Consider the following 18,850-nt stretch of genomic DNA (forward strand, 5'->3'; position numbering starts at 1 on the left):
CTCATGCTGTGGGGCTATGGGCACAGCTCAGCTCACAGCCTCAGAACTCCTCAAACCCAGGGACAACCGCAGTCTGGGTGCAGGTCAGGCTGCTGGCTGGGTGAGGACCTGTTGGCAACACTGGGAGAGGATGTCCTCAAAGCAGTAAAGAGCCTGGTCCTATGACCCCAGAAAAGTGCAAGTCCCTAGAGGAGAACAGGGAAGAAAGAGGAGGAGGCCCAGAAAGGAGAGGGAGGCCCAAGGGAGAGGGCAGGGCAGAAGTGGGTGGAACATCTACAGGACAGCATCAAGGAAGAGGAAATACAACTCATAGAATGGAAGAAGATATCTGGAAGTCATATATACATATCTGAGAATGGACTAGTATCGACAATACATCAAGAACTCTTATAACTCAACAATAAGATAATCTAACTGAAAAATGGGCCACGGTTTTAAGAGTTTCTCCAGAGAACATATACAAATGGCCAAAAAGATATGACAAAATACTCAACATCCTTAGTCATTAGGGAAAAGATGTCAGAACTGGCAGGGATTTACTTTTGTGCCAAGTCTGGAGCTTGGAGCTGGGAAACACAGGGTTTCCGCCCTTAAAGGGGGCTCAGCACGGAGCTGTGTAGTGGGCAAAGGCTATATACAGGCCAGGTCAATTTATCACCAAGGTCAGAAAGGCTAAATAAATCTTCTTACTAGGAGTCTATAGAGTGAATATATGTAACCACCCAAAATTCCTATGTTGAAGGCCCAACTCTAAGTGTGGCTGTATTTGGAGTGAAGAAGTAATTAAGGTTAAGTGAGGTCATAAATGTGGGGGGCCCTGATCTGAGAGGATTAGTGTCCTTATAAAAAGAGACATCAGAGAGCTTTCTCTCCCTGTTGGGAGCAGGTACCTAGGAAAGACCGTGCGGAGACATAATGAGAAGGTGGCATCTGCAGGTTAGGGACAGGGCACTCACCAGAGACTGAATGGGCCAGAGCCTTGACCTCAGACTTCCTGCATCCAGGACTGTGAGAAAATAAACTTGCTTTTCTTAACCCACCCAGTCTATGCTTCGTTAGGATAGCCTGAGCAGATGAATAAGGAGCTTGCACATACTGATGTACCGGGCAAATGGTCAGGCCCTACACAGTGTCCCAAGCACAAGGTAGGTACCACTTTTACTCCCCAGTTGACAGCTGAAGGAAAAGAAGAGCAGAGCAGATTGGCAGTTCCCCGCTGGACACACTGCTGGCTGGCAAGCTGCACCACCAGGCTCTGTGAGGAGGCAGGGACAGAGGTTACTTGCACGGGCTCTGTAAACACTGGAGGAAGGATGAAGAGATGTCCATGCCTAGGCCATGACAACAAGGAGTTCCAAGGCCACCAGGGCCTCCAGCTCCCCCACAGCAGTCTGTGTACTCTCACTCAGTACCCTGGGGGTTCTTTACCCACCCTGTTCAGGACCCGTGAGTGCTATGCAGAATCCAGGTCAGGAGACTGTGCTACTCAAAGATAAATTCTGGGTGGTTCTTTTGGTGGCGCTCTCTACTACACCCATGGGAAGCCTCCCTGCGCATCTGTGGGTGCCATGGCCCTGAGGGCCTCGGGATCCACACAGTCAGCTCGCTGAGAGACCCAGTGTGAGCATGTATTCTGGGGTTTTTCAAAGGACCACGCAGCTAGTGACTAGAAAAGCAGGACTTTTCCAGAACTCACACCAACCTGAGAGGTTGTGGGGAGGAGGAATAGGCTGGGTGCCTGACACCCGGACTCCGCCAAGCCTGTGGGGCTCATGGTGCAAGGTGTCCACAGGGACTCTCGAGTCTGTGATGGTTACTTCTTGAGGCTGGAGAACTGGGAGGGCTGGGTAGGGGAGAGCTCAACAGAGCTCTGTAGGATCAACAGAGACACTGGCAAGAGGGACCTTTCAGTTTCAGAAGGTGCGGTGCACCAGACATATATGAGATAAGTTCATTTTGACCCCAGCAGACAACTTAGCCACCAGGGGCAAGTAACTCTGTTTATGGAGCAGAGTTTAACTGAGCACCTACCTGCCCTGGGCCAGGCACTAGGCTACGTGCTGGGTACTCAGTCCCCTTGGAGCCACGCAGGCACAGTCCCTTCCTTCCCTGCGGTCTAGCAGGGGATCAAATATTCTACACACATACATTTACAAATGTGGCAAGGCCGTGAAGCAAGCTGCGAGGGCTCTGAGAGCCTCAGGACAAAAGGCCTGGCTTGCTGTTGGGGGATCAGGCAAGGATTCCCAGAGGTGACAGTAGAGCCCAAGTCTAGGGAGACAGGGCACAGGGGGGAGGGATGGATGGGGGGAGCAGGCGTGGGAGAAATGTCTCCTGCGCAGGTTCTGGGGCCAACGAAGTTACAGAGTTTAAGGCATGAGAAGCAGGCCCTGTGACAGGAGCACAGGCCCAAGGCCGGCAGGGCTTGGTTTTGAGGGACACAGAGGGCTGTGAAGCAGAGATCAGCTACACATTTGGAAAAGATCTTGCTGGCTGTGGCTCAGAGCACTGACTCCGGGTCAGAAGAGGCTGAGGGCTAGTGAGAAGACTCCGGGGGCTTGAGCAGGGCAGGCAGGGCACAGAATGGGTCTGGGGGAAATTCAGCAGCGGCACTGGCCAGTGCTCTGAGCTCTGGGTGCCTGGAGGGCACTACAGGACATCTGCCCATGTGCTCTGGGTTTGGGGTGTGGGTCTGTCACTGACATGTGTGCAAAGCATTTGTGACAATGCCCAGAGGTGTCCCTGACATCACCTCCCCCGCCGCCCCCGGAGCCTGTGCCGTATGCCTTGCCACCTCCTTCTTGTCAAGCGAGCAGCTCCTGAAATCCACCTTCCCTCTCCCACCACCCAGGGAGCCTTCCAGATTGATCAGACCCAAACTGACAGCTTCACCCGGCCCTTCATGGGCCCCTGTCACCCCGTAACACGGTTGCCCTTGACACAGACGCAGCAGTGGGAACACTTGACAGCGTTTTTCTGCCTGGCTTAGTAGCTTCATCCCCACGGCTCGGGGCCTTACACACACAAGTCCACACTGGGGCTCCTGTGGGCCTGGGGCCACGCCCATCCTTACAGCCCCTTTCTGGTCCCCACCCCAAGCTGCAGGCCCTGGGTTCTCATGGAGGACCCCCACCGGGGCGGGTTGCCGCCCTCTGCCGCTAACAGCGACTCCCACCTGGAAAGAAGTCAGTCCAACTTCCAACTTCCACACATGTCCTGCTTTTGAAACTCTGCGGTTCTTTCTCTTTTGGATAAAAGGGAAGAGCCTTGTGCTGGCAATCACCTAACCTTAGCAATTAAGCTCTGCCAGGAGAATTTATAGAACTGTTTAGAATTTATAGAACTCACATGGGGGAGGAGGTGGAGGGGAGATCTTAGAGGCCATCTGGTTCTTCTGTAGGGCCCTGTGGGATAAGGGACATGCCTGAGGTCACACAGCCAGCCGGGAATGGGGTTGGGCCAGGAACTGAGCTTTTCTGCCATGAGCTGAGGTCTAGCAGGCCTCTGGCTTGAGAAGGACCCACATGATTAAGACCCCAGCCCTCCCTGATGAGAACCTGGGGATCCCAGGCAGACTGGGCTCTCGCCCCTATGGATGTCAGGGTCACAGCGAGGAAGCCTGGCTCACACCAGCTGTTCTCCCTATGGAGCTAGGCGCCTGGTGGGGTTAGGACTGGAGCTGCATTTTCCCACTTCCCCCACTTTCCTTGCGGAGGCAAGGCCTGATTCTCCTCTACCTTTCTAGCTTGAAGACCTCTAGGACTTGGAGCCCAGAGACATGTCCTGGGCTTGCTTCCTGGCCTGCTTTGGATGATGACACCAGAACAGTCTTTTCACCCACTCACACCTGTGGCTGGCAAGGCCCAGGAACCAGTGAAGGGGGCAGAAGAGCTGCTCGGACAGCACCTTGACCTCACCTGCTGGCAGGCTGGGTGACCATGGCATGGTGTCAGTTGATGGCTACCAAGGCTGGCCCTTTCCTGGTCTTCCAGGAGTCACTGGTTATCTCTACGTACACAGCTCAGTGCCTGGTCCCAGACGGTGGCTCGCAGAGATCTTCATGGTGGGGGGGGGGTGCCCAGATGGAGAATGTGGGCCCGCATCCTCGCTAGACTGGTTGAGCACACACTGCGGGCCAGGCTGCCTGGGTTTGCTCCCGCTCTGCAGCAGTGTGACCTTGGGCTTCACTGTTAGCTCCTCTCCCTGAACTTCAGCTTTCTCATCTGCAGAACGAGGGCATAACGGAATCTATGTATCAGTCAGGGTCCCACCAAGAAGTAGGAAGTCCTCCAAGGGGCAAGACGAGGACCAGATGTGTTCCCATGGAGACAGTGCTTGGAACAGTGTGGGCACAGAGGTGTCCAGGGCTGTCCTTCTCTGCGCTTCTGGGCCCAAGCAGAGTGTGGGTGAGGGTGGAAGTCTTCGAGGGATAACCCTGGACCCACTCTAATTCAGGGATGGCAAGATCGAGAGCCCCCATCTGGAGTCGCTGCTTCACTCTTAGTCCCAGGGGTCACACCTCCTACCCACGGAGGCAACAGCAGCAGAGGGCTGGGGAGACCAGACAGGCAGCGGGGCGTGGGGCAGGGACTCTGGAGAAGGGAAGGAAGCTCGGGAACAGTTACTGGTAGGCGGGAGTGTGGCTCTTATTTCCTGTGACCTGTGATGTGACCTCGTGCGAGCCTCTCCTCTCACTGTGCCTCTGTTTCCCGTTCTGTGGAAGGAAGGGCCTGAACAAGAACGCAGGTTGCAGGGAATGCTTACATAACTTCATCAGATGATTCAAAAAGAAAAAACAAAAACAAAAACCCAGCAGTGGGAAATTCGGAGTGAGACACATACAACAAGCTTCCTTTCTGGAGGGCCTGGAGTGTCTTTGACAGTGCGACATGCATAGCGCTTCCCCAAGAGGAGACGCGATCTGGGTTCCCAAGCTCACTAGACAAGACAAACATGTTTTGCGCGATCACGTCACGGGACTAATGCCTGAGGAGTCCCAGGCCAGCTGAGTGTCAATGAGACTCCCAGCACAAAATCGTATGTTTATGGCAAGTGCTTGCAGAGAAAGCTGTGATTATAATCCAAGGGACGCGGAGGCCCAAGGAAGGGAAGCGTCGGGAAGAGCGGCGTGCTCCGAGATGCTTCCCTGAGGAGGGGCCGGAGGTGCTGGACGAGGTAGAGACCAGTGCTGCGGAAGGAGGCTGGCCACATGGGTCCTGGCCAATGGGCCTCTGAGACCCTGATGTTCAGAGAACTGCTGGGTTGTGGATGAAAAGTGGATCTGAAGCAAACCGACACAAAGCAACAAGGTCCAGGGAAGACATGGGCCGTCCTGCCCTCCATGCGGTGCTAGTGGAACGCCGCTCGGCATGGGCTCTTCCCCTGCTCAATACCTCTGAGCTGATGCCACGGAGATGCTATCCTCCTTGGCCCGACACTCAAGGCCTTCAACAATCCAACCCCTCTCCTTTTCTGCCCCCACTGCTTGCGATAAGGGGCAGCTGGAGCTGCCTCTCAGGCCTGAAAGGAAACAGTGACCCTGAAGGTGACAGAGCCTCTCAGCTGTGGACAGAAGGGCGTGATCCTGGGTACATCTGGGCAGCTGAGGCCAGAGAGAGACGCCCTTCTCTAATTGATGTCACTGTTACTTAGGGATCTTGGTTATAGCAAGTATGCCTGTATCCGGATTGAAATCCACTGTTTTTTTTGTTTAAGATTTTATTTTTAAGTAATCTCTACACCCAACCTGGGGCTCGAACTCACAGTCGAGATCGGGTCACACGCTCCACTAACTGAGCCAGCCACCTGCCCTTGAAAGACACTGGTATCATTTTTTCTATATATGAGAAAACTGTGGTTTAAGGTACACAAGGAACCGGCCCGATGTCACAGAGCCCAGAAAGCAGGGTCTGGTTTTGACCCTGTACCTGACTCCCAAGCCTGTGCTCTTTGTCCACCACATCTAGAGCTTCGTGTGGAAGTGGGGCAGATCATTCTCCACGTGTGGATACAAGAGTCAGCTCCCCCGCACCCCCACAAACTCCTGAACCCGGCCCTGGGGAGGGCAGGATCTGGGAGTCAAGGTACTCTGCCACTCGAACACCCAGGCCCAGAACCTGCAAACAGCGGCGGAGGCCCCAGCAGGCTCCTCGGGCCCAGACAGATCCTTCCCTTCCTTGGCCAGTTGTCATTAGGAGAACCAGCTGGTCTGGGCACCGTGCAGGGAAGTGTGGCAGGAAGGAGAATAGAAGGAAGACAGAGGGCTGGGGAAGGGGAGGAGGCGCCCACAGAGCTGGAAATGCTGGACCTAATTTGGCAGTGAGCTATTTCAGGACTGCGCCCTGGGGACCTGGGACCAGAGACACCAGGGGGAGGGCATTCTGGGTGTGTGAACGCTCTCTGTCCGCAGCTCCTCAAGAAGCCGTCAGCCGCTGCTGGGCTGCCTGGGGAGAGAGGAAGGGGGGAACGCGGCCTGCTAGCACTTGCGCTAGGTGACGTGAGCTGGCTGGCTGAGCCAGAAGGGCCTGTGGGCGTCAGTGGAAGTAACAGGCTCACGCGGGGTTTGCAGGAGCACATTGCAACGCAAGAGCTCCCTGTCCATGGTTATTTGTTATCAGAATGACAGAATTATCTCTAGTTTACCGACAAGGAAACTGAGGCTAAGCATAGGGGTTTGAGGGAGTCAAGGCTAGAACATCCAGAAGGGACTGAAGTCAGGGGCTGGGATGGGGAGGCCACAGCACTCCGGAGGCACAGAGCCCGGAGGAGGTTCCCCCGAGGACTTCCTGGATGCCCAGAGCAAGGTGGCCAGCGCTGTCCTTGTGCTCAGTGCTTGGGGTCCCCTCTGTATCGGTTAGGCTGCGGGGGTGGAGCAGAACTCCTTCCACTCACCCAACAGACACCTGCAGGCTCTGGTAGGCTCTGAGGCGGTGTGCCTAGAGGAAATATGGCCCAGTGTCACATGTGAGGTGGGTGTCACACAGAGTAGAGTAGACTGGAGGGAGTCCCAGTCCCTTCTTGGGACAGACTGTGTGCCTCTTTCTCCCTGGATGCCCACAGGAGCCTCTTTACTCTTCCCCTGTTGCCATTCTTGCTGCCACCTAGCCATTCTCCATCCAGCAGCCACAAGGAAAAATCTTTAGTGGCTTCCTTCTGAGCTACGAACAGAGCCAAAATTCTTCCCATGGCTGAGAAGCTTCTCTCATCTGGCTGGCCCCTGGCTCCTTCTTCAGCCTCATCTCCTACCCCTATGCCCCCTCGACCTGTGGGCCTCAGTCACAATGGCCTTCTTCAAGACCCTTACACTTGGTCAGGACTCCTCACCGCAGGGCCTTTGCACATGCTGTTCCAACTGCCTGCAATGTCCTGTTTCTTCTCTCCTGCTCTTGTTTGCCTCATTCACGCCAGTCCCTGCTGCTCTTTGTCAGACACCTTGTCCTCTAGAACAGGCCAGGCCGGGCCTGCAGCCAGGATGTTTTCAGCTCTCTAGAGCTTCTAAGGGGTGTCCATCTCTTCCCAGACTGAGCTCTGGGACAGCAGCACCCCTGCCTGTTTCCGCTCACCCAGGGCTTGGCACTTGGCCAGTGCAGACATGGCCAGAACACAGGCTTCCCAAACAAATGGACGAGTGAACAAAAAAGAGAGACAGACGTGGGCATGTCAGAGAGGGAGCAGACATTTGTATGCGGAGGGCCTAAGGAGTGGCTTGCCATGGGAATGGCATCCACACGGCCACACAGCCCTAACACAAATTACCAGCAGCTGCCAGGCACTGGGCTAAGCCCCTGCTGACTCAGGGATACCTGATGGCGTAACCCTTCCACTCGCGAAGAACCACCTCTGGAGCTCCCCAGCCCCCTAGAACCATCTGCCTCCCCTCCCCCTCTCTGCCGCCCTGCCTCTTCTTCTTGTTGTTCCCTCTCTGGCTTCTCTCAGGCCTGGCCAAGCTCTGACTCGGGAGCTGTGCTCCTCAGCGCCACTCCGGCCAAGCCAGCAAGAGCAGGAGCTGAGGCTCCAGAACCAGAACCAACAGGTCCGGGCAGGAGGTGGGGAGTGCGGGGAGGCCCCCTCTTTGACCTGCAGTAACTCAGAGGCCTTGGCACTAACCCTTCACGCCAAGTTTGAAACACTGTCATGTCCAGACTTCTGGTTGTGGCTCCTCCCCAGACAGGCAGTAAAGTGGGGTAAGAGGAGAAGGAAGCGACAGCTGTTTGTGGAGCGTGTACCTCGTACCGGGCGCCTTGCTTAGCTCTTTGTCTGCATCATTGCTTTTAACAGAACAAGCTTGTCAGCAGGTAGTGCTGCCATCCTCAGTTTTTGGAAGAGGAATCTGAGGTGCCCTGGGCCAGGTGAGCAGCCTCAGGTCCAATGTGGTGAGAGGCAGGGCCAGGATTCAAGGTCATGTCCCTCTGACTGCAAAGCCCGGCTCTAGCCCCGGGTGAACTCTGGTCACAGTGAGTGGGTGAGGGATGGGCCTGTGGTCCAGCAGGACCAATGAGAGAGGGACCTCCAGGACCTGGGGAGGTGCTTAGGGAAGAGCCAGCAAGGTGTGGCTCTCCGTATATGCCAGGACGCTCACTCCTAGGTCAGGTGTGGTGGGAAGAGGTAGTGAGTCTACTGCTGTAGCCAACGATAGGTAAGGTGAGAGAGCAACTTCATGGAGCCCAAGGTAAAGATCACACAGTGGGACAGAGTAGAGAAATGAGGAGAAGCCAGGGATGTCCTGGGAGCGGCTGAATCAAGCCACATCTGCAGCTGTCCCTCTAGACTTTTTTTTTTTTAAGATTTTTATTTATTTATTTGACAGACAGAGATCACAAGTAGGCAGAGATGCAGGCAGAGAGAGAGGAAGAAGCAGGCTTCCTGCTGAGCAGAGAGCCCAATGTGGGCTCGATCCCAGGACCCTGAGATCATGACCTGAGCCGAAGGCAGAGGCTTAACCCACTGAGCCACCCAGGAGCCCCCCGTCTAGACTTCTTAATCCCTGGGCCAGATGACTTTTTTCCACAAGCCAGTTTGATGGTGCCTTCTATACTGGTGACCAAAAGAGGCCCACTTTGTCCGGAGAAGGGTCTTTGGCAACGACACCAGGCCACTGTAAGTTGCCTTGCCAGTAACACGAAGGAGGAGGAAACAGAGTCACGCACAGGGTGAATGTGTACGTGACTGTCAAGGGGCAGACGGGTTTGGGTTTTGCCGGGAAGCCACCCCCACCCTAACGTGTGCGGAACTTCCTTGGTGCCTCCTGGCCCCACCCCCACCTCCAAAGAAGCAGGGCCGCTGAGCCGGGGAGAGACCCGGATACCACCTTGGCCATCCCCACGTGGCCTACGATCGTGGTCTCCCCCATGTGATGCTGCTGCCTTGACAATTCTAACCCCTTTCTCAGTCCCCAGTGCCCACCAATAAGCTGGATTTTAGCAAACAGGCTCCTCTGTGGTGTCCTGGGTCCCCAGAAAGGGACTGTACATTCACAAAGGGCTCAAACTGGGGGCTTGGAGCAAGTGAGGTAATGGACATAGTTGGGGAGAGAGCACGGTAGTAAAAGGTGACAATGCAGGTCACAAAACTTTCCCAGCTGACCCACTGCAGGACCACATGGCTGGCACTGCCCTGTGAATGAATACAGTAGGCCTGGAGCTGATTTTTAGGTAGCACAGCTATAGTGCATTGTGTCTGCAGTGGGTCCAAGGTATTCACTGTTAAGTATATACATTTAAACTACACCACACTTTTGTGACCTTGACTTGGGCATTCTTTACTTTTTGATATGCCAGGAACCTCACAGAAATGGCATTGGTCAGGCAGGCTGTCTCTTAGCCATCTTTGGCTAGTTCTCTGCCATCTTCTAAGGCTGAGAGGTCCCCTTGGTAGCTCGCTTGCCCCCTTAAAACCACTATGCTGAGCCGGAAGGATGCATCCACAGGAATGGCTCTGCAGAGAGGAGGCCAGCCGCTCCTGCCGTGGGGCAGCCAGACAGACACGGGACGGGCTGTAATGCAGGGGCCTCCCGGACATCACGGGAAGGGCCATGTGGGGCCCCACGTCAGTCCTGATGCTACGGGATGTTTCTTTGCACGGCTATAACATTCTCCCACCATCAGAGCAGAGTAATTAGTGGCTTGCAGTGGGTGGGGGGAGTAAGCGAGCATGAGAGAGTCAGAGAGCCACGTAAGTGCGAGGCATCCTTGCCTGCGGCCTTCATTGACTGCTCACTGCCTTGTGCTCCTACAGGGGCTCTCCCATTTATGCTTCCTTTTCCTTTTGTTTTAAAAATCCTATGGCCCTTTCTATAGGCAATGAACACATGAAAGGGCAAAGGCCACGGCGGCCTGGCTTAGCACCCCTCAACTTGACATGCCACGGAAGGGGCGTTGGGGCCAGATGGGGGCCAGGGCTGGCTGCGGCCTCAGCCACACCTCATAAGCCACTGAAGCTGGGGTGTGGGGGTAGTGCAGGGCCAAAGGTGCCTGACCACTGGGCTGGGCCCGGGGAGCCCTTCCCCACGATGCTCCAGATGGATGTTCTTCCCCCGGACTTCGCCACCAGCTTTAGGCTGCTGGCATTCACTGGCCGGCAGCTATTTTCTTGTCTCTGGTGCCCCTGGGGACAACATTGACTTTCTGTGTCTCTGTGGTGCTACAGATGGATGTTTGTGTCCCTGTTGCCCTGCAAGTTCCTGTGTTGAGACCTAATCCCCAGTGTACTGGTATTAGAAGGAAGGTCTGTGGGAGGGGATGAGGTCATGGGGGCAGAGCCCCCATGGATGAGGGTCCCCCTAGGATGGGACGAGGGCCCAGTAAGCCCACAGGGCTCCCCCATCCCTTCTGCCATGTGAGGGCCCCGTGAGGAGACAGCTGGTGGGTCTGATCTCTGACTTCCCAACCTCCAGAATGGCGAGAAACACGTCTTTTTATTGTTTAAGGCTGTGGTATTTTTCTTATATCAGCCTGAGGAGATGAAGACAGTGGGACTACGGCAGAGCCAAAACCAGAGAAGAAATCAGGCCCCTCCTCTGCCATCGCCTGGAAGGACAGGTCACCCTGGAGTCCCCATCCCTCAGATCACCTGCCGCCCCCACCCCCATGGGCTTGGGACTCGGCTTCCCATCACCTCGCATGCCACCTTCATGGGCTCTCTGCTTCTCACGGCTGCCTGCAGGGAGGGTGGCAGGCGGTAGCCCGTGTTATCCCTGAACTGCTCTCTGCCTGTGTGTCCCACCAGAATGGCAAAAGGGTCCACAGTTCTGTCTTCCCCGCTCCCTTACTGTCAGGCCAATGTGGAGTAAGAAGTTGGGATGCTCCGCTTCTTCCACCCGCCTCTGGACTCCTCGCTAGGAGGTGTGCTTCCTGCCATCTTGGAACCAAGAGCACCCAGAAAGCCTCCAAGTGCAGACCCGGGCCCTGGTGCTGAGCCCTGGGAGTGCCAATGCTCGGGCCTCCCTATCCACAAGACATTGACTGTCTTTTCAGTTCCGGACACGGCTGGGAGGGTGTTTTTTTTCCTCAAGGCCAAAGGCATGCTAACTTACCTGGTGACACTTGGAGTGACTGGCTCGAGTACTTACCACTTAGAGTTAAGGGCACGACTACCTGAGATCCGAAACGTCAAACACCTCCCTAACCATGACGGCCGCCTGCCCTACTTCTCAAAGAACAAGCTCAGGGATTGTGCTCAGACTTGGCCTGGCATCTCTGGGTCAAGGGCCTCATGGCAGGAAGAATGTGGGCTTTCTCCTAGGTAAACTGTTTTCAAAAACTCTGTCCCCAAAGCAAAGCAACGTCTTCAGAAGGCCCTGGGGCAGCATACTGAGCCCAGTGTCCTAGAAGAACGTCCTTCACCTCTGGGCCTGGACCACAGTCCCCCATGTCCAGAGAGAGGATCCCAGGGCCCAGGGTGCTCCTCCATCAACAAGCGAGACCAGGGTGTGTTCTCAACACTAGACTACTAAGGCAGGGGATGGCATGGCCTTTTATCAACGTTTAGTAAAAGGTTTTCCACAAAGACTTTAGCAAAATCCAAAGTCCGCCTGAGAAAGCTCATTTTCCCCTCAGCAGCCTCTCGTCTAAGGGCCAGACGTGCGTGAACTGGCTCGCTCGAGCCTGCTCTGGCTTCCCTACTATTCCTCTAGGATGGACAGCTGACCACAGGACAGAACCTAAGCCAAAGCTGTGTCACCCTATGTGTTCTCAGCTGCAGCAACCGTCTGCCCAGAAGGCCCGGACCTGTCTCCCTCCTTCCCCTCAGCGGCCATGCCCAAGCAACCTTTTAAAACTAGAGTAGTTGGGGGCACCTGAGCGGCTCAGTGGGTTGAGACTCTGCCTTCGGCTCAGGTCATGATCCCAGGGTTCTGGGATCGAGTCCCGAATTAGGCTACTTGTTCAGCAGGGAGCCTGCTTCTCCCTCTTTCTCTCTGCCTGCCTCTCTGCCTACTTGTGATCTCTCTCTCTGTCAAATAAATAAATAAAATCTTAAAAAAACAAGCGAACAAATAACTAGAGTAGTGGTCACTTTGCTTTAAGGCATATGATCTGAATACTAAGTCGCCTCTCCTGAGCACCTACTGTGTACCAGGCCCTGCTCGAGGAGCTCGTGCCTCTTGATTCGTGTCATCTTCAGACAGCCAGGAGTTAGGACATGGTTACTACGTCTGTCATCCTCACCTGCCTCAGGGCTCATATCACCGTGCTTCCATAAAAATAGGAAGCGCCTGAAGTGTCTGTCCTGCTTGCTCGTGCCCCTTGAGGGCAGGGGCTGTGTCTGTCCTATTCATAGGAATGCCCCTAGCACCTAGCCCAGCACTTGGCCTGAGAGGGCACACACCTGGAGTCACTCGTGAACCCGTCTGTCCACTGAGCCCTACTCTGCACTGAACACAGTGATGCGAGGAACGTGCGGGCAGACGGGGCTGCTGCCGCAAGCCTGGACCAAGGTTCCTACAGCCGGATCTGGCTTTGGACCGCAGGGAGGGGGCGGACCTGGCTGCACTGGGTCCTGCAGAGCTGGAATGTCAGGGCTGCTTGAGGCCTCAGAAATCAAGAAATCTATCTTTTCTTCCCAGAAACACGATCTCTGCCGAAGCTAGGGAGCCCCAACACCTTTTTAATCTTTGTAGCCAACCCTGCTGGATCATAATGCATGGTCTGCCATGAAGTGAGTGCTCGGTAAGTATTTGTGAGATGAATGACTGACCAACGGAATGAAAGAAAATGAGGCCCCACACGGGCTGGTTGATTTGAGGCAGACTGGTCAGATGGAAAGAGAAGAGAACCGTGACTCCAGAAACCTGACATTCTAGTCCTTGGCTGCCTCATCCTCTCTGGAGTAAGTCCTTTTCCTGTTTGGGCCATGTGGGGCCTGTTTTGCCCCATCTGCAAAATGGAGCAGTAGAATTACGATGGTCTTGAATGGAATTAGTTTTCAGGTCTACCCATCTGGCCAGGCCAAGGATCAGAGCAGGACTGGGCCTAGGCTGGTGTGGCTGGAGAGCCGAGGTGTGCAGGGCGCGGCAGGCGTCCACGCTGCTGCCCCACGGAAGCCTCTTCCTGGCCTCAGGTTTGGGCACAGGTGCATGGAGGCCGTCATCCGTCACCTCCCCCAGTCCCCATCAGATCTGACAACCACCCCTGAGGTTTCTCCAGGCGGACACAGGCCAGACAGCATCCTTGTTTCTGCCCGATTCAGAATTCATGTAAACTACAGGGCAAACGCGCCGTGCAGATGAGGCCACAATATTTCCCTGATTAAAAAAAAGATAGGGTTCTGAGCTCCGCTGTGTGAATTAAATGTCAAGATTTCTTGTACCAGAGGAGATCTGATGACATTCTGGAAACCAGGTGTGAAATGTGATTCTGCCTCCCTAAAGAGCTGCATTTATCTCGGGAGGGGCGGGGAACGTGAGGGAGGGGGCAGTTCTAATGAAGCCCCTTGGTGGGACAGAGGAGCACCAGGCAGCCACGCCAACCTGCACGAATCTTCAGTCCTCTTTAGGTCAGTAACCCGGTTCTTGTGCCTCTGTTTCTAACATGCAAAATGCAGATCAAACTGTACCCACTCCTCACCAAGGCCCCGTGAGGATAACTCATCAAGATCTTACCAATAATTATAAACAACAAAACCAACAAAAAAGAACAAGAGTTAATATGTGCTGTGAACTTTCTATGTGTCGAGCACTATCCCAAGCACTTTGTGTGGAGGCCAAGAAAAACAAGGCTGAGTCTAGTCCTGACATAAATGCAGCCATCTTGATGTTCCAGATTATCACAAAATATTTCTTGGGTTCTGACCTACTCAGGTTAGCACTTTAAACAGTCACTCTCTCCTTTAATGATTGATTTAAACACCTGGACTCAGCTGCCTCTGTCTTTCATAACTCCCCTACACATTCCCTAAATGATCAATGTTGACCTGAGTAGTTACGGACAACTCTACGCCCCTATTCAGCAGGAAGAAGTTACAGAAGATGAGACCTTCCACCTTCAACAACCTTAAAGATTTAAGGGTCAAAATTGTTCAGGGGGAAATGTGGAGGCTGAGAAAATTAAGGCCATCCCACCTCAAGTTTAGCTGATGTGGGAAACAGAGGCAGAAGAAAATCATTAAAATTCCTTACCTACTGACAAGCCCTTGAAACAGACAGAGTGGCTCTCCCCTGGGGACTTAACTGCCCTCACCTTGAGGTTTTGCTAAGGATAATCCTAGCCTGACTGACCCCCTACCCCGACAGGTCCAACCAGGATCCTGTAAATCTACTTAAACAATTCCTTTATCTCTAAACCTCCAAGATAGTGTTGAGAATCATTCCCAAGCATATGGCCCACTGATACACATTTAAAGGGTCTCACGAGAAGATTTTTGTTATTGGTAATAAATAACCTTTCTCCCAACAATAGCTAGCCCCTCAAGGTCCTGGAGACCTTGCTTCTGAAAGTCCTTGGAGACTTACATCATCCATATTCCCCTTTGTCCTCACCCACCCGAGTCTACCCTGCCTTTAAAAATTCTGACTGTAATCTGGTTCAGGGTCCAAGTCCCTACTCCGCCATGTCCGGTATACTTGGGCCCAAGCTTAAGCTGTCAAATAAACCCACGTGTGACTGCATCCTGGCTCCTTGGTGGTCTCTCGGACGCGAAAACTTGGGCATAACACTTTGCAAGCATTATCTCATTTAATCTTATAGCAGAAGAATGAAGAAGGTATTAGGATTATGACCATTTTGAAGACGCAAATACTGAGCACTGAGGAAGTTCAATAATTTACCCAGGGTCATAGAGCTGGTGGTACAGCTGGGCTATGAACACAGTATCTAATACTTCTTGTGTCAGGCATCGTACTGAAGATCTCTATTCTGTCCTTGAGAAGTTCATGATTTATTGAGAGAAACATGCACCTGTACAGATGGTGAACAAATGAAAGTGAGAGTATTCTTCACTGAATAAAGTCTACAAGTTCAAGGCATTACTTCTTCCTATTGCCTGGCTAGTTTACAATGTGTGTTACATACCTAAGTATACAAACATGCACATCAGTGTTACGTATTTTCATATGTACGTGTGTAATAAAATCTGTGAACGTGGGGTTGTGTCCCCATCCCCCCACTGGTCCAAGCGAACCTTCTAACCCTGTAACTGTCCAGTTTCCCCCAGCTTTTTCTTTCTTTTAGTGTCTGAGTTCAGGCCAGTTCTGCCAGACAAGTTTCTCTGCTTTTGTGATGCAGATGCAGGCCCTGGGCTGAGAACTGAGGAAGCAGGAGGAGGGGGAGAGACTCAGCTCCAAAGGTTAAGACAATTTACATGATAATGAGCGGGGTGGAGGGGTGAGGAGGGAGACAGGAGAGGGAAGCAGAGGAAGGGAAGGGAGGAGGAGAGGGTGGGAGAAAGGAGGCGGTCGGGGGAAGGAGAGATGGAAGGAGAGGAACAGATGGAAAAAGGGAGAGAGGAGAGGAAGAGAGGGAACCTCTTGCAGGTTACAGAACAGCCTCCCAACAGAGAGGAGAGGAAGAAAGAGGGAGAAAAACGGTGGGGGAGAGAGACGGAGAAAGAGGCCAAAGGAGGGAAAGCCTTGAAGGCTGGGAGTAGAGAGGGGGTGTCTGTGGAATTTGGGGGGGGGGCAGCACAAGATGGTGGGGGTGGGCAGACAAGAGAAAGACGATGGGAAAAGATATATGAAAAAAAAAACAGGAGTGGGAGTTGTCCTTTGGGTCCCTTTTCATATTTTTAGAGAGACTTAGGATAGAGAATTGAGATTCTTTTAAAGATCTGGTGTGCGTGATTTTGCTGTGCCTATTTAAATGGGACTCTGCTCTGGACTCCAATCACAGGGACGACAGCTTTGTTAGGAGTCCTATCTAGATCATATACCTACGTATTTTGCCTGCAGGACCTTGGGCAAGTCACTGAGCCTCTTTTTTTTCACTTGTAAGGGATAACCACAGCACAGGTGGTTGTTAGGATTCAGTAAATAATGTCAACTGTTTAAACGGGGTCCTGAAACATACAGAGCAGAAGTCAATATTATCACCACCTTTAATTCCTAAAGCTTTGGTTCTCTGATCCGTCTGCTTACTGATCACTCCCACCGGGCAGCCCACTAGTTCGCAAGGAGACTCAGCACACTGGGCCCAGTCCAGCCCCATCTCCTGCTTGCTGCTCCAGGTTTCATACGCGCTCAGTAAGCCAGTCTCTGGATCCTCACCCTTCTGCCCCAGCAGCCGATCAATCCCGGGCCCTCACCTTCCTCTCATCACCACACATCACTTTGCTCCCCTTCCTTTCCAACCGCCATGGAGAACCGAGCTCTGCATGTGTGTCATTCCCTGTAGCTCCCAAGCCTTCCTCCCTACCTGCAGTCCTCCTCTTACTAGTCCCTCCACCCCTACACAGGCCATCATGAGACTCTCCTAAAAACTCACTTTCATCCCACCCCTCCCCAGAAGTCCTCAGAAATCTAACAATGGCTGCCTGTTGCCACCAGGATCAAATCCAACCTCCTCGGCGCACCTTCCAAGCTCCCGCATCCCCCCCAAGTCTGGACCCCACTGCATCTTCTAACTCTTCCACACCTCACCATATCCCAACCCTCCGTTCTGGCCACTGGCCTTCTCTGTCCCTCAGATCGGTTTTGGTTGCTACCAACCCACTGCCTTTACTCCTGTTCCTCCTGCTTCAAGTCCTTTTCCTTACCCATATCTGCCCTTGTCAAGCTACATCCCTGCTTCAAGGTCAATGCCAGCCTCATTTCCTCGAAGAGGCTCTCCCTGACTGCCTTGTAATGGCTGAGTGCATTCAGCTTGGGAGCCCTGTCTTCCCAAGGAGATCAACTCCCTTTTCCCCCAAATTCTAGTTCGTTAACATATAGTGTAATATTGGTTTCAGGAGTAGAATTTGGTGTTTTATCAGTTGCATACAACACCCAGTGCTCATCACAACAAGTGCCCTCCTTAATGCCCATCACCCATCTAGCCCATCCTCTACACACCTCCCTCCATCCACCCTCACTTTGTTCACCATTGTTAAGAGTCTCTTATGGTTTGTTTCCCTCTCTCTCTTTTTTCCACCTTCTTATATGTTCATATGTTTTAAATAAACTCCTTAAAGATTAATTCCTTAAAGGCTCTGTGTCACATACCTCTGAACACTTAGCACAAAGCCTACCCATAGTAGGTACTCAGTCAGTATCTGCTCATTTAGTGATGAATCACAGGTACTTTTCCTTTTTTCTGTGACAGCTGAGGAATTGAGACATGTCATTCCACTCAAGGAGCTTTTTGTGAAGGCCTACTATATTCTGAGCCCTGTGCAGGTTGTTTGGGTGAGGAGGGAAGTGAAAGATGAATGACACAGGCTTTGGGCAGAAGGATGTAAAATCATGAAGGAGTTCTTATTCCAGGCTTTATGAGTGCCAGAGCCCCCTGAAATTGTATGTGGGATTTCCCAGATGTATGCATGTGTGTACTGTTCTGGAGAGAAGGCTCACTGCTTTCATTAGCTGCTCAAAAGGGTCTTGATCACCCTAGAGCGCAAGGGTCGCAGCTCTAAGGAAAGAGTAACATAACCAATCTTCATGCTGGTGCATGGGTAAGCGCTCAATGGAGGGAAAGCCTTGAGCTGAGTTCTGCTGTCAAGGGGATGGAAGAGAAAGGAGCTAAGCTGGGCCTCACTCAACAGGAGGAATTCCAGGAAGAAGAGAAGGGGCGAAGGGCACTGGAAGCAGATGTATGTCCTGAGCTAAGGCCTGGAGGCATACGAGTGTGTGGTGTCTTTGGGGAGAGGGTCTGTGGTCTGGTGTGCCTGGGACATGGGATGTGGAAGCCCCAGACTGCTGTAAGGGGATCCCAGATGCTTGCCCCCGTGTAGTGGCTTCTTCAGGCTTAGATTCATGCACAGAGAGGCTGAAGGAGAAAGCAGTCGCTCCTCCCTCTACTGGAGAGCCAGGAGGGGTGATGAGCCAGCCACCAAGAGAAGTCAGGGACACCTGTTTTAATGAGATACAGCAAGGGAAGCTTCTAGATGCTTCTTTGTATGGAGACTGCAAAACTGGCTGGCCCAAGCAGACTCTGGATGTGAGGCTGTCTTCCTCTAGATGTTTCATGATGGGTTGTGGGAGGAGGGCAGAACGGGAGAAGCCAAGAGAATAAAGGAGGTCTTTGGAGGCCGAAACACGAATCTGGCTTTGCTCCACATGGGGCACTTTTCACAACATCCAAACAGCAGATCCTCCACGTAGGCCCCTCCCGGGGTCCTGAGAGAGGAAGGAGAAAGCTATTGGAGACCCAGGCCTGGGTCAGGGCATCTGGGCACCATCTGGCTGGCTGTAGGCAGATCTGACTGGAAGGCATCCAGTACCCCAGGG

General features: G+C 53.2%; 1 protein-coding gene across 2 annotated transcripts in view; it reads right to left on the reverse strand.

The window, feature by feature from the left end:
- Nucleotides 1-18,850, reverse strand: part of GNAO1 (G protein subunit alpha o1) — a 166,323-nt gene that overhangs the window by 61,124 nt on the left and 86,349 nt on the right. The window lies entirely within an intron of this gene.

This window comes from Mustela nivalis, assembly GCF_964662115.1.
Source record: "Mustela nivalis genome assembly, chromosome: 18".
Classification (NCBI taxonomy): Eukaryota; Metazoa; Chordata; class Mammalia; order Carnivora; family Mustelidae; genus Mustela; species Mustela nivalis.